Below are 12,191 nucleotides of genomic sequence, written 5' to 3'. Positions count from 1 at the left end.
TAAGTGAAACATGACAGCCATGTATAAGTATAATCTTACAAGGTGTTTGCTGAAGATGACAGACTTGAAACCAAGTTTCTATATAACCAAAAAAAAAAAAAGGCGTGATGCTTTTAAGAACAAGAAAAGAGTTGTTTTAGGGTGGAGGAGAGCAACTTACAAATTTTTGTATTGACAATTAGTCGTAGAAGTCTCCAAAAAATTGTTGTAAGATAAATCACTATAATAGAAAGTAGTGTGAAATTACACATGTAAGTTTTTTTCCTGTTATATTTTTTTTATTAGATAAAGTTTAGATGAGTTGGTTGGCCAGGCTTTTCTTGTTTAAAGTTCCACTGCTTATTAATTATAAGGCATTAAAGGGGGAAGAAATTTTTGTTAGTATTTAAATTGAATTATTTCATTTTTAAAAAAATTAAAAAAATCTTATTTGAATTGGCATCTAGACATTTTTTTTATTCAAGACAAAATGATATCCGGTTAATAAAATTTTGACGAGTTACTCATAGTAAGAGCACCAACATGAAAATTAAAAAACTTAAGAAAGTAAGGTACAATAATGGCCATACAAGTTTTAGACATCTTGAATTATCAAGACAGTTTAATAAAAAATAGTGCGTGTAGAAAATTGTGCAGATTAAAATTTTAATATGGCATCTCAAGTAAAAAATTAATACAAATTCCTAATAACAAATGAATAGTTGACATTTTCTAGATTGAAACTTGTCATTACATGTTGTTGTATTATTATTAGGACTTATGTTCCTTCTTTGACACTTCATAACAATTCTCCTAAATTTTTTTATATGTCAAAGTTCAAATCAAAATGACATTATGCAAAGGGAATTAATTAAAAATGATGAGAGACTTAAAGGCTAAAGATGTTTTTGTCAATGAGATTTATGGTATTTAATTTCAAATAGTAATGGCATTAAACTATATGTAGTATAATGATAAATAAAATTAAAATAAAAATGTTTTACTAGCAGATAACCAGATTGCGGTTGCAATATCTAATCGGGAATTTTTCCAGTCAGAGAATTTTCAGTTAGCCTCGTGCATGCATAATTAATAAAGATCCATTAAAAATGAGTAATTAAGTTCCCAAAAAAAGAAAACAAGTTGTGCACGTGCGTAGAATGCTCCCTTACATGAAATTTAGCCTACTTATATTGTTTGGGATTTTACCGGTCAACTTGTTGAAGCTCAAATCTCTGTAATTAATACACAAGGCCACAAATATTGCTTCATAAAAATAACTGAAAAATAATATTGCTAGTAGTAAATAGTCCATAATAAAAGTAAGTAGCTCTAAATTAGGAATTAGGTTGTCAATTAAACTTAACTTGGGCATATTATTTGAGGATGAAGCAACTTACACACTTTGTAAGTTTTCCATTTTACCAATATAATTTGGAATGGAATCATGGATGAAGCAATTTCTCAACGTCCTGAGAGAAAAACAAAGTATGAAAACTCATTGAGAATATGTATAGCTCATTTTCAATAAACAAAATTTCACCTCATTGTTAAATTCTCAACTTACAGGTATTGCAAGGACGTCAAATTCTCCAGATTAGGAAATCTCATTATCGCTGGGCCATGCAAATCGGATATTCTCCTGAATTAAAAATTAAATACAAAACAGTATCAATAATAGGAAAATATTTTTATGTTGAAATTAAATTTCATAACTATCAAACAGTATGCGGATGAATTACAAAAGACCAAGTGCTCACAGATCAGACAAATTTGTTAAGTGAGATATGGTTGTAGGAATGGGGCCTTCCATGGATGTTCCCTCCAAATCCCTCCCAAATAAAAAAGTCATGGAAACAGTAATTTTGAAAGTAAGGGAAATACTTAATAAGCCCAGTCCCCACAGTCTTTTTATTTGTTTGGATTAATTTTAATTGCAAAATTTAAAATTATTGCATTATTTTATTTTATTTAGTTACTTACTTAGCTTGGACTAGCATACATAATTATATCTCGATTCAGTTCTGTTCCTTATTTTCACTCCCACATAGATAATTTTCCTCTCTCATCCACTGTTATTGAGAATTTAAGTAGTTATTAACAACTGATTAGATTATACATTACACAACCTCCCATCCTTTACTAATAAATCTAAATGACAAGTGATCAACATAAATCTATACTAGCAGTCATTTTCTACTAAATCTTATCACTACATCTCGCTCAATTGTTGTTGTCTGAATTTTTAGTGATTACATTCTTTTATTAGAGTCCTATAATAATTCTCCCTTCTTTCTTTGTTTTCAACAATTTCCTACAAATTAAATAGAACAATATAAATAGTGGAGTAAATGAAAATAAAGGCACTGAATTTCATTAAGTTCGATACCTTAAGTTCATAAAATAGTATCTTATTTAAAAGGAAAGCATCATGATAGAGAGTATATCAGACTCACATTTCTCGGAGTTGGGTCCAATTCCCAATAAAATTAGGTAATTTTCCTAATATATTTGTCCAAACTAAATAACTGCAAAAATGTTAGGAGAGAAATTTTAGAATTTAAAAGAAATTAACAGAACATCAAAAATAAAATATAATGAAATGATTGAATCATATTATACCACTCACGTATATTCTAGGTTTTTCAGATTACCAAAACTTTCAGGTATTGCCCCTAAGAAGTTATTTCCAGAGAGATCCCTACAAGTTCCAAATCCTTAGAAACAGATAGCACATCTAAAAGTAATATGAAAAATTATCTATAACAAGACTAATGCTGTAGTCACAATAATGCAACTAATAAGATAAAAGAAAATTATTTGCACTTGAAATAATATTCTTACAACTTGTGTAACTGCTTCAATTTTCCAAGACTAGAAGGAAGAGTCCCTTCCAATAGACCATCTCTCAAATCTATGTAGAAAGTACCAAAACCATAAAATTATTTCTAAATACAACAATAAGTTTTAAAACTCAAAGTGTAATGATTTATACTTACAAATCCTCTAAAGTTGTAATTTCACCAATTTCATTTGGAATTGGACCACTACTTGGGTTCCCATTAAGGTGTCTAAGACATGTGTTTAAGAGATGAATAATACATGTGATCAAATAATTCAAGCTTGTATATATATATTCATTCACACAACTCTATGATCACTTACAATGCAACAAGAGGGAGTCTAGCAAAGCTCCTTGGGATTGATCCATATAGATAATTGTAAGACAAATCACTGTGCCATATATAAAAGTTACATTTTAGATAAGAAATTCCCACATTTCAACTAAGCACACACACATATATTTAAACCAATAATAGAATTAAAAAAATTTCATTACTTACAATTCTTGCAGATAGGTAAGGAATCCAAATTCACTTGGTAAAAGTCCAGATAAATTGAGACTTGTGAAAACGCTATCATAAAAAGAAAACACATTACTACAACTATTTACATAGAGCAAAAATAAAATAAGTTATGTCATAACTAGCACCAATATGCATTTGAATACTAATTTTATTGTGATGCAGCCAGACCGAACTTATTCTAAATATCATATAGAAATGTGTCTCAAGATCAAATCAACTAGTTTTAAATAAAGAAAGAAACAAAAAGTAAGAAAGAAAACTTTTCAATATTATTTGGAGCTCATTAAACACAACTTAATTTAGATTGGAGCTTGATTCGTGCCCAAATTGAAAGGGTTACGTTGTAACTATATGCACAGATGCACTTACATATTTGTAACATGACAAACTTTTCCATTTGAGAAGCTGCAATCGCATGTTACATTCCTTATGATGCTATTTGCTGTACTAATGGTCTCATTTTTTAAGCCTCCATCGACACAAGAACGTGGGTGACATTCCAATTCAAGTTCCCTATCTTTGATGATATTGTTTCTAGAACTTTCATTGCAGCAAACAAAATTCAGTTTTTTTAGAAATTAAAAATTAAAAAATTAAAATCATGCACCATAAAGGAAGAACCTCAACATCTATATTTTATGTTCATAGACATCTGTCAACCTTATAGATAAAGAAATTTCAAAGTACTTGCCGTGGCCCTCTTTGTTTAATTTTGACATGCATTGATATTGATGAAGTTCTCCAACATATGGATCATGCAAAGCTGGTTCAAATTCAATTTAAAACGCTCATAAAGGCTTAGCCTATAAACCTATGTCATAGTAAATATATATCCAAATTGTTTTTTTTTATTTTTTATTTTTTGTTGTCTGGAGTATCCTCCTACCCGAACGGTAAGAGACTAATATCTCGGGGTATTGTCAAGTGCCATAGTGAGGACTCCTCCCAATAGTATTTTTTTATATACACCGTCCTAAGAATCGAACTCAGGACATAATGTTTAAGTTGCCCAAGTTCCTTCCACTTGGACCTACACTTGTTGGTTGTTTTTTTGTTTTTATATTGATTAAGAAAGGTCTTCTTATCCAGAACAGCACTAGCAATGCCCAAAAATCACGTTTTCCCTAATAAGCACACCGGAAACTAAACATAAAAATATTTTTTAATAGGTTAAAATACACAGAACTTTCTAAACTCCATATCAGTTGTACATTACCTCCCTAACCTTTAAAAAATTAAACTAATAATCTTGATATTTCGTGTTTTGACTATTAATTCCCCTACCATTAAAATTAACAGCTTTCGTCATGCCGTAATTTTTATTTTTTGATTATATGCCATTTCATTTTTAAAAAAAAAATATTTGGTATTTGACATGTAATTTTATATACTTTTTATACATAAAAATATAACATACTTAAAAAAATTACAATATTTATTTCACCATGTCTTTTTAAAATGAAAAAGATAGAAAACGCTTAAAATATTTATCTCAAAAGCCAAATATTATTTTTTAAATGAAATGTATATAATAAAACATATAAAAAATTTGTGACATGTCAAAAGTTTGAACTTTAATTTTAACAGTAGAGGAGTTGAGATTCAAAGCATAAAATATCAGGGCTCTTAAATTAAACTTTTAAAATTTAGGAGGTGATTTGCAGCTGACTCAAAGTTAAAGGGGTTATACGTATTTTAGCCTATTTAATAAATAATAATGTAATTGATTAATTTATTATTTTCATAACTGTGGTCTACAAGTTTTCAAACTAGTAATTAAAACATAGCTTTTATTTTCTCTTTATAATGATATATCTCAAAGTATAAAACTATTAAAAATAATTAATATAATTTTTCAGAACTTTTTTCGTTTATTTTTTTAAAAAAAGAAAGATTGATAAACGACTATTTAACACATTTTATAAATTATAAATACGAGAAGACTGCACCAAATACAATATATAGTAATAGCAAGAAAAATCAAAATGAATTGGGTGTTATGGAAATTAAAGTAGATGAGTTTAAATTAAAGTAGATTGTTCATATTTATTTCAGTACGTGTGTGAGGACTAAATTACTCAGAAATTATAACAATCATATAAATTAAGCTAATAGGATATTTTGTATTAATACATAAAAAGTAATTGATAAAAAATGATTTTCTATCATATTCTGTGCATGCAAAAGGTATTACTAAGCTTTATTCATCTATCCAGGTTGCTCAAAAAATTTTAGATATAATTTATATCTATGTATAATATAGAAATTTTAATAAATCGCATTCCTTATACAAAAAAAAAAATTATTGATTACTTAGTTCGTTGAATTCAATATTAGCATAAAATTAAAGCAGTGGCAAATACATGAATAAAATAAATTACTATAGTTTTCAACCATTGGAATCTTGATTGGTAAAAAGGGGAAAAAAAGAGGAAGAAAGAAAGAAAACATTTGAATTAGTTTACTTAGTTCCCTTCTTGGAGGGGGTAAAAAAGGCTCGAAAGTTACGACAGTTTTTTTATCACTACTTGCTCAAGAAGAGGAAAGGGTCAACCACCACGTTGACCCCTTTCTTTTGTGTATTTTTCTTTGAACAGTAAGAAAACATATAGAAATGGCAGAATTAATCATAACGCTAAATAGAGTAATATAGTATTTACTAAGGAGTGAGAAAAACATAAAGGGATTAATTAAGAAACATTCATCTTCTAGTATAAGTTGAGCATTGGATCCATAGTTCATGAAAGCTGTCAAAGCAAAGCATTCAAAAACATAAAGATATAAATGTTTAGAGATTGAGATCCCAAATTCCATTTTGGTTGTTGAAGTTTAAAGAAAATAACTCTGCAAGGGAGCAAAGGAAGAAACAGTTTGCAGAATCACATAATAGCAAAGTGCAAGAGACGACAGAAAAAGAAGCTAAGGATGATGCAGTAGAAATAGAGGCAAGAAGAAAAGAAAAGCAAGTGAAGATTTCTACAAGTCTTCTATTTTTTGTAAATTAATAAAAGGTGTTTTTCTTGCTGGAAGAAGAGGTAATAAAGCTGCCGATTTTTTGGTAGGATGTGCAGCAAAGAGGATGTACCAGAGGAAGGGAATTCAAGGGTAGTGCATGTGCTTCTAAGGCTCTAAGGGAAGGTATTGGCTGACAGGTCCGTGTTTCTAGTTGGATTCTAATTGTTTTTGTCTTGTTTGTATTTTTTATTTTTAGTATTTTGTGTGCTAGGTTGTATCTTAGTTTTTTTAAGAGTTTATTTTAGCTTGTTTCCACTATTTTTTTATATTAATAAAATTGATTTTTTTGGTCCAAAAAAAATAAAAATAAAAGGCTTTGAACATCTGCAAGCTGTTTCATGGGTAATGTGATTTTATTAATATACACCAAAATATCACATATATACACACACATATATTTAAAATGGTATTATTTACATGTATCTTTAAGAAGTAATTTTATTTTAACCAAGATGATATCATATTCATATAAGAAGGGATCTTTAGAAGCAGTTGCTTATGAGATGGAGTGTGATGACTTTAAGGTCTACTGCCAAGTCAAGCACGCCATTCATATGTGTCTGCAAATGGGAAATAGAAAGATATAATACATCCAATCAAATTAAGAATAGGACTTGTTGATTCCTCTCCCAAATTAGACTAAATCCATGAAAATGAAAATGTGGTCCAAGAAGAAAAATTACATTTCATAAAGTGACAAAAAATCTTTCTCATCACTAACGTATATTTTTTATTACTTTGCAAGCTATACAATATAGTGATAATGAAAATATGATCCTTGATTATAAACATAATATTTGTAGAGTCAAAATTTCTCCTCATCACTAATGTAATTTTCTTTCTCTTTTGTTGCATCAACTTCTTTTTGGGGACAACTTAGCGTTTGAAAACTCAACCATTAATATATGTATACTAGTAATATTTTTTAAACTAACATTTTAATCATTTGCTATACTCGCAAATTTTTTATCAAATGATAATTTCCTATCAAAATAAGACTAATGCAATGAAAATGAAAAGGTATGTGGTCCAATAATTGAAATTACACTTCATACAACAAAAAAGCTTGTTACCATCACTAACATATATTTTGGGATTACCTTGTGGCTTTACAATATAGTGATAATGAAAATATGGTTCTTGATATAATAATGCCCCACTTGTAGGGTCAAAAATTCTCCTTATTACTAACTTAATTTTCTTTCTCTTTCATTGCATCCACTTAATATTTGAAAAGTCTACCAGGCCATGTGCCTACTCTTTTGAGGTGGATGGGTGAATGAGTCCTTTTCATTAAAAAAAATAATTATTTAGTTATTGAGTTTGTAGAAATATTGTTCTATTCATTTTGGGATTTTTTTTTAAAATCCTTATAATCTATCTATATATCTATTTTTAACTTGCCAAACACACTACAAGACAACATGCGATTAGTAACGAAATTTAGCAACGGAATTAGTGACAGATTAGTGACAGAATCGAATTAGCAATGAAATTTGTTCCGTCACTAATTCCTCTATCACTAATTGGATTAGTGACAGAATGGAAGTTCTTGTCTTTAATTACTGAAGGAAATTTTTTGTCACTAATCCATTACTAATTACTGACAGCAATTTCTATCACAATCCGTTGCTAACTTGATTTTTGAAAAAAAAAAAAGTTTTAATGCCACGTGGCAGCCTATCAGTTGCCACATCATTGCCGACGACTATCGTCGGCCACTTCCACGTGTCGCTGCCACCTCGATGTTTACTACCACATATTGTTGCCACCTCTCACCCCTGCTTGTCACGGGTCGCTACCACCTCACATGTCACCTTGTGACGCCACGTGTCGCCACTACATTATTCCTCATCAAAGTGACGTCTCCATAGCTCTAACCCTGAACTTTGTCTATGCGTGTGTGCGGCTTTACCAGTTGAGCTGCAATGAGCTTATTGACTTATTATACAAAATTAAATATGTATATAATATTCTTTTAAATAAACAATTATATGTACATATATATTATTAAAAACTAAAAATAAATTATATGATAATTTTAATCATAACTATTTTAATGCCAAAATAATTTTTAAATATTTGTTTTACTATTTATTTTATAATGTTTTATTTCTTAAAAAAATTTTAATATAATTTTAATTTCCAATGACAGTAATTTTTAATTTTTAATAATAAATAATGTTTTCATAAATAATTTATTTTTTAAATTAACATTAATAAGATGTATAATTTAATTATATATGTATTATATTATATTATCTATTTGTGTTTTATATATTTGATGAAAACCATTTATGATTCGTAAAAAAATCTTGTTATTTAAAAAATAGTTACTATAATAAAATCAAATATATTATTCTATATAAAAAATTAAATGATTTGAATAGATTATGGTAAACAATAATCTCTTGTATATGTATCCTATATAATTTTCTTTCTTAAAATTCTTTGTATATATAATTTGTTTTTGTATTGAAGACCAAAATTAATCTATATCATGGGTATTAATTATATCATGATTAAATTTTATTGTTTAATGATTGAAATTCAAAATACACTTTAATATTAGTTTGATTAATAATCATAAATTGAGATGTTCATATAAATTTATTTTTGGGTTTTGAATTTCTAACATATATTACATCTTTCAATATATTGTATATATGATAAAATTATTTCTTTCTTATATCAGTTTGTATAAGAAAGTTATTAATATTCTTATAATATTAATAATCAAGAAGAATTGATTTTAATGAAATATAAACAAGTTTTCTAAGAAATTATCTTCCTATTCTCTGTATATACCTACTGATGACATGAATGATGACGATACCTTTATTAACATTAACTTCACAAATATATTAATTTATTTTATAATTAAAAATATATTTAAATCATTATATTTTTAATTATGTTATTATATAATGTTGTAAGATTATAGTCTAAAATAATGAAATTTAAAATTAGTGACAGATTAACAATGGATTTGTGACAGAATAGAATTAGTGATGGAATTAGTGATGAAAACTTCTGTAACAAACAAGTTAGCGACAGAAAATTTTTGTCGCTAAAAATTTTATAATTAAAATTAGCGATGAAAATTTCTGATGGAAAAAATTTCATATCTAAATATTTACTGACAGATTAGAAACGGAATTTAGCAACAGACAAAAATTTCGTTGCTAATCTATCACTACTAGTAGTCACGGAAAAATTTTGTCGGTAATCTGTAAAAAATTAGCGACGGAATAATTTTTCGTCGGTAATAAGCTGTTTTTTTTTGTAGTCACTCATCATTAGTGCATGCTCCTCCCTACAATTTATGAATTAAAGTATCAATAAATTCAATTTATGGTTGCATATTCATCTATTAATAATATTAAAAAACCATGCAAATATTTAAAATGCACACAAAGAGATAGAGAGAAAGAGAGATTACCGTTTAAAGACTATGGGTATTTTTATAAATGCACAAAGTATCAAATATATAAAAGTGATGTCTTTATGTGCTCGCCAAATAAAAACTGTGTAATATCTATAATTTATGTTGTTAAATTAAATTTTAAACTTTTCAAAGTTAAAACATTATTTTCAAAATTAAAAAAAAAATTTCTCAAGTCCCCATGCTAATGACTAATCTGCCTTTTAGCCGAACTTAAATATTACTCCTCTGGTCCTTAATATAGGACCTAATTGTTAAGTTAATTTTGGTCCTAAATATAAGACCTATTTCTCATATTTATCAATTTTTTCTAAATTACCCCCATGGATACTCCCTCAACCATAATCAAGTAGAAAAGGGAGAGAAGATATTAAAGAAGATAATTATGGTGTTTTAGAAAAAAACATGTCATATTTTTTATAATTAACTAACTTGCCTAACTTTCTTAATCTAATCAAATTAGTTAACTAGGTCTTATATTAAGGACAAGAGAAGTATCATGAGAGATGCCTTTTGCAATTTGGGCTCGGCATTGTCTTTACGTGCCTTGACTTTTCTTGGCAACGGAGGGAGACAAAATAATTAAATAAAGCATACTGCCTCAAGTAAAAATAATAGATTTCCAGTTTGGTTACATTTTTTTAACTAGTGATCATCAAGAAAAAGCTGTACATGAAGTTAGAAATGCCAAGTTAAACATGCCATGCATTTGCGAAATGGGAGATAGAAAGATCGTAATACATCTAATGAAATTAAGGTATTAAGACCTCTGAGGTGCATGTTTCCTCTTACGAACTTTCTTTTAGGAGTACTCTTCCATATTAGACTAAATCAATGACAATGAAAATGTGGTCCAATAATTACATTTCATAAAGTGACAAAGAATCATTCTCATTAGAAACGTATATTTTGGCCTGCTTTGTGATTTATGCAATATAGTGACAATGAAAATATAGTTCATTATGTGAGAACGGACTATTTGTATAGTCAAATTTTCTCCTCATCACTAACTTAATTTTCTTTTTCTTTCGTTACATCAATTTCTTTTTGACAACAACTTAATGTTTGAATAGTTAACCATTAATATACACACCAGTAATATTTTTTGTACTAATGTTTTTACTATTTTCTTTACTCTCAAATTTAGATTTCATGCATGGTGGTTTTAAGAAAGGAATAATTGTGCTACCCAAAAATTAAAAATTAAAAATTAAAAACGAAATGCAAAAGTACTATTGAAGTAACAATATATCCACGCAAGTTTCTTTTCAATAATCAAAGTGTCGTCCTAGACGTGAAATTGTACAACAAGCAATGAAATTAAAGGGTATTGGTTGACGTGGTCCATGTTTCTAGTTGGATTCTAATTGTTTTTGTCTTGTTTGTATTTTTTATTTTTAGTATTTTGTGTGTTAGATTGTATCTTAGGTTTTTTGAGCGTTTATTTTGGCCTGCTTGTACTATTTTTTTATATTAATAAAATTGATTTTTTTGGCCAAAAAAATACAAATAAAAGACATTGAACAGCTGCAAGCTGTTTCATAAGTAATGTGATTTTATTAATATACACCAAAATATTACATATACACACACACACACATATTTAAAGTGGTATTATTTACATGTATCTTTAAGAAGTAATTTTATTTTAACCAAGATGATATCATATTCGTATAAGAATGAATATTTAGAAGCAGTTTCTTATGAGATGGAGTGTGATGACTTTGAGGTCTACTGCCAAGTCAAGCACGCCATTCATATGTGTCTGCAAATGGGAGATAGAAAGATGTAATACATCCAATCAAATTAAGACCAGGATTTTTTGAGTTACTCTCTCAAATTAGACTAAATCAATGAAAATGAAAATGTGGTCCAAGAAGAAAAATCACATTTCATAAAGTGACAAAGAATCTTTCTCATCACTAACGCATATTTTTTGTTACTTTGTAAGCTATAAAATGTAGTGATAATAAAAATATGGTCCTTGGGTTAATAACATACAATTTGTAAAGTCAAAATTTGTCCTCATCACTAATGTAATTTTCTCTCTCTTTTATTGCATCAACTTCTTTTTGGGGACAACTTAGTTTTTTAAAACTCAACCATTAATATTGTATACTAGTAATATTTTTTAAACTAACATTTTAATTATTTGCTATACTGGCAAATTTTTTATCAAATGATAATTTCCTATCAAAATAAGACTAATGCAATGAAAATGAAAAGGCATGTGGTCCAATAATTGAAATTACACTTCATAAAACGAAGAAGCTCGTTCTCATCACTAGCATATATTTTGGGATTACTTTGTGGCCTTACAATATAGTGATAATAAAAATATGATTCTTGATATTATAATACTCCACTTGTAGGGTCAAAAATTC

The 12,191-nt window shown here is 28.0% G+C and overlaps 1 protein-coding gene and 1 long non-coding RNA gene across 3 annotated transcripts in view; one reads left to right on the top strand and one right to left on the bottom strand.

Moving 5' to 3' along the window:
- Nucleotides 1-12,191, top strand: part of LOC114714823 (probable LRR receptor-like serine/threonine-protein kinase At1g53430) — a 74,149-nt gene that overhangs the window by 41,275 nt on the left and 20,683 nt on the right. The gene's annotated exons all lie outside the window — the stretch shown is intronic.
- LOC114714829 (uncharacterized) lies at nucleotides 3,150-3,813 on the bottom strand. Its single transcript, XR_003737482.1, has 3 exons — nucleotides 3,717-3,813; nucleotides 3,324-3,395; nucleotides 3,150-3,213 (listed from the first exon to the last, which is right to left on the bottom strand). It is a non-coding gene; the product is annotated as an uncharacterized LOC114714829 (long non-coding RNA).

The sequence above is a fragment of the Neltuma alba genome, unplaced genomic scaffold (assembly GCF_004799145.2).
Source record: "Neltuma alba isolate B1F8T4 unplaced genomic scaffold, ASM479914v2 tig00011543_pilon, whole genome shotgun sequence".
NCBI lineage: Eukaryota > Viridiplantae > Streptophyta > Magnoliopsida > Fabales > Fabaceae > Neltuma > Neltuma alba.
This window is presented reverse-complemented; position numbering and strand designations above follow the sequence as displayed.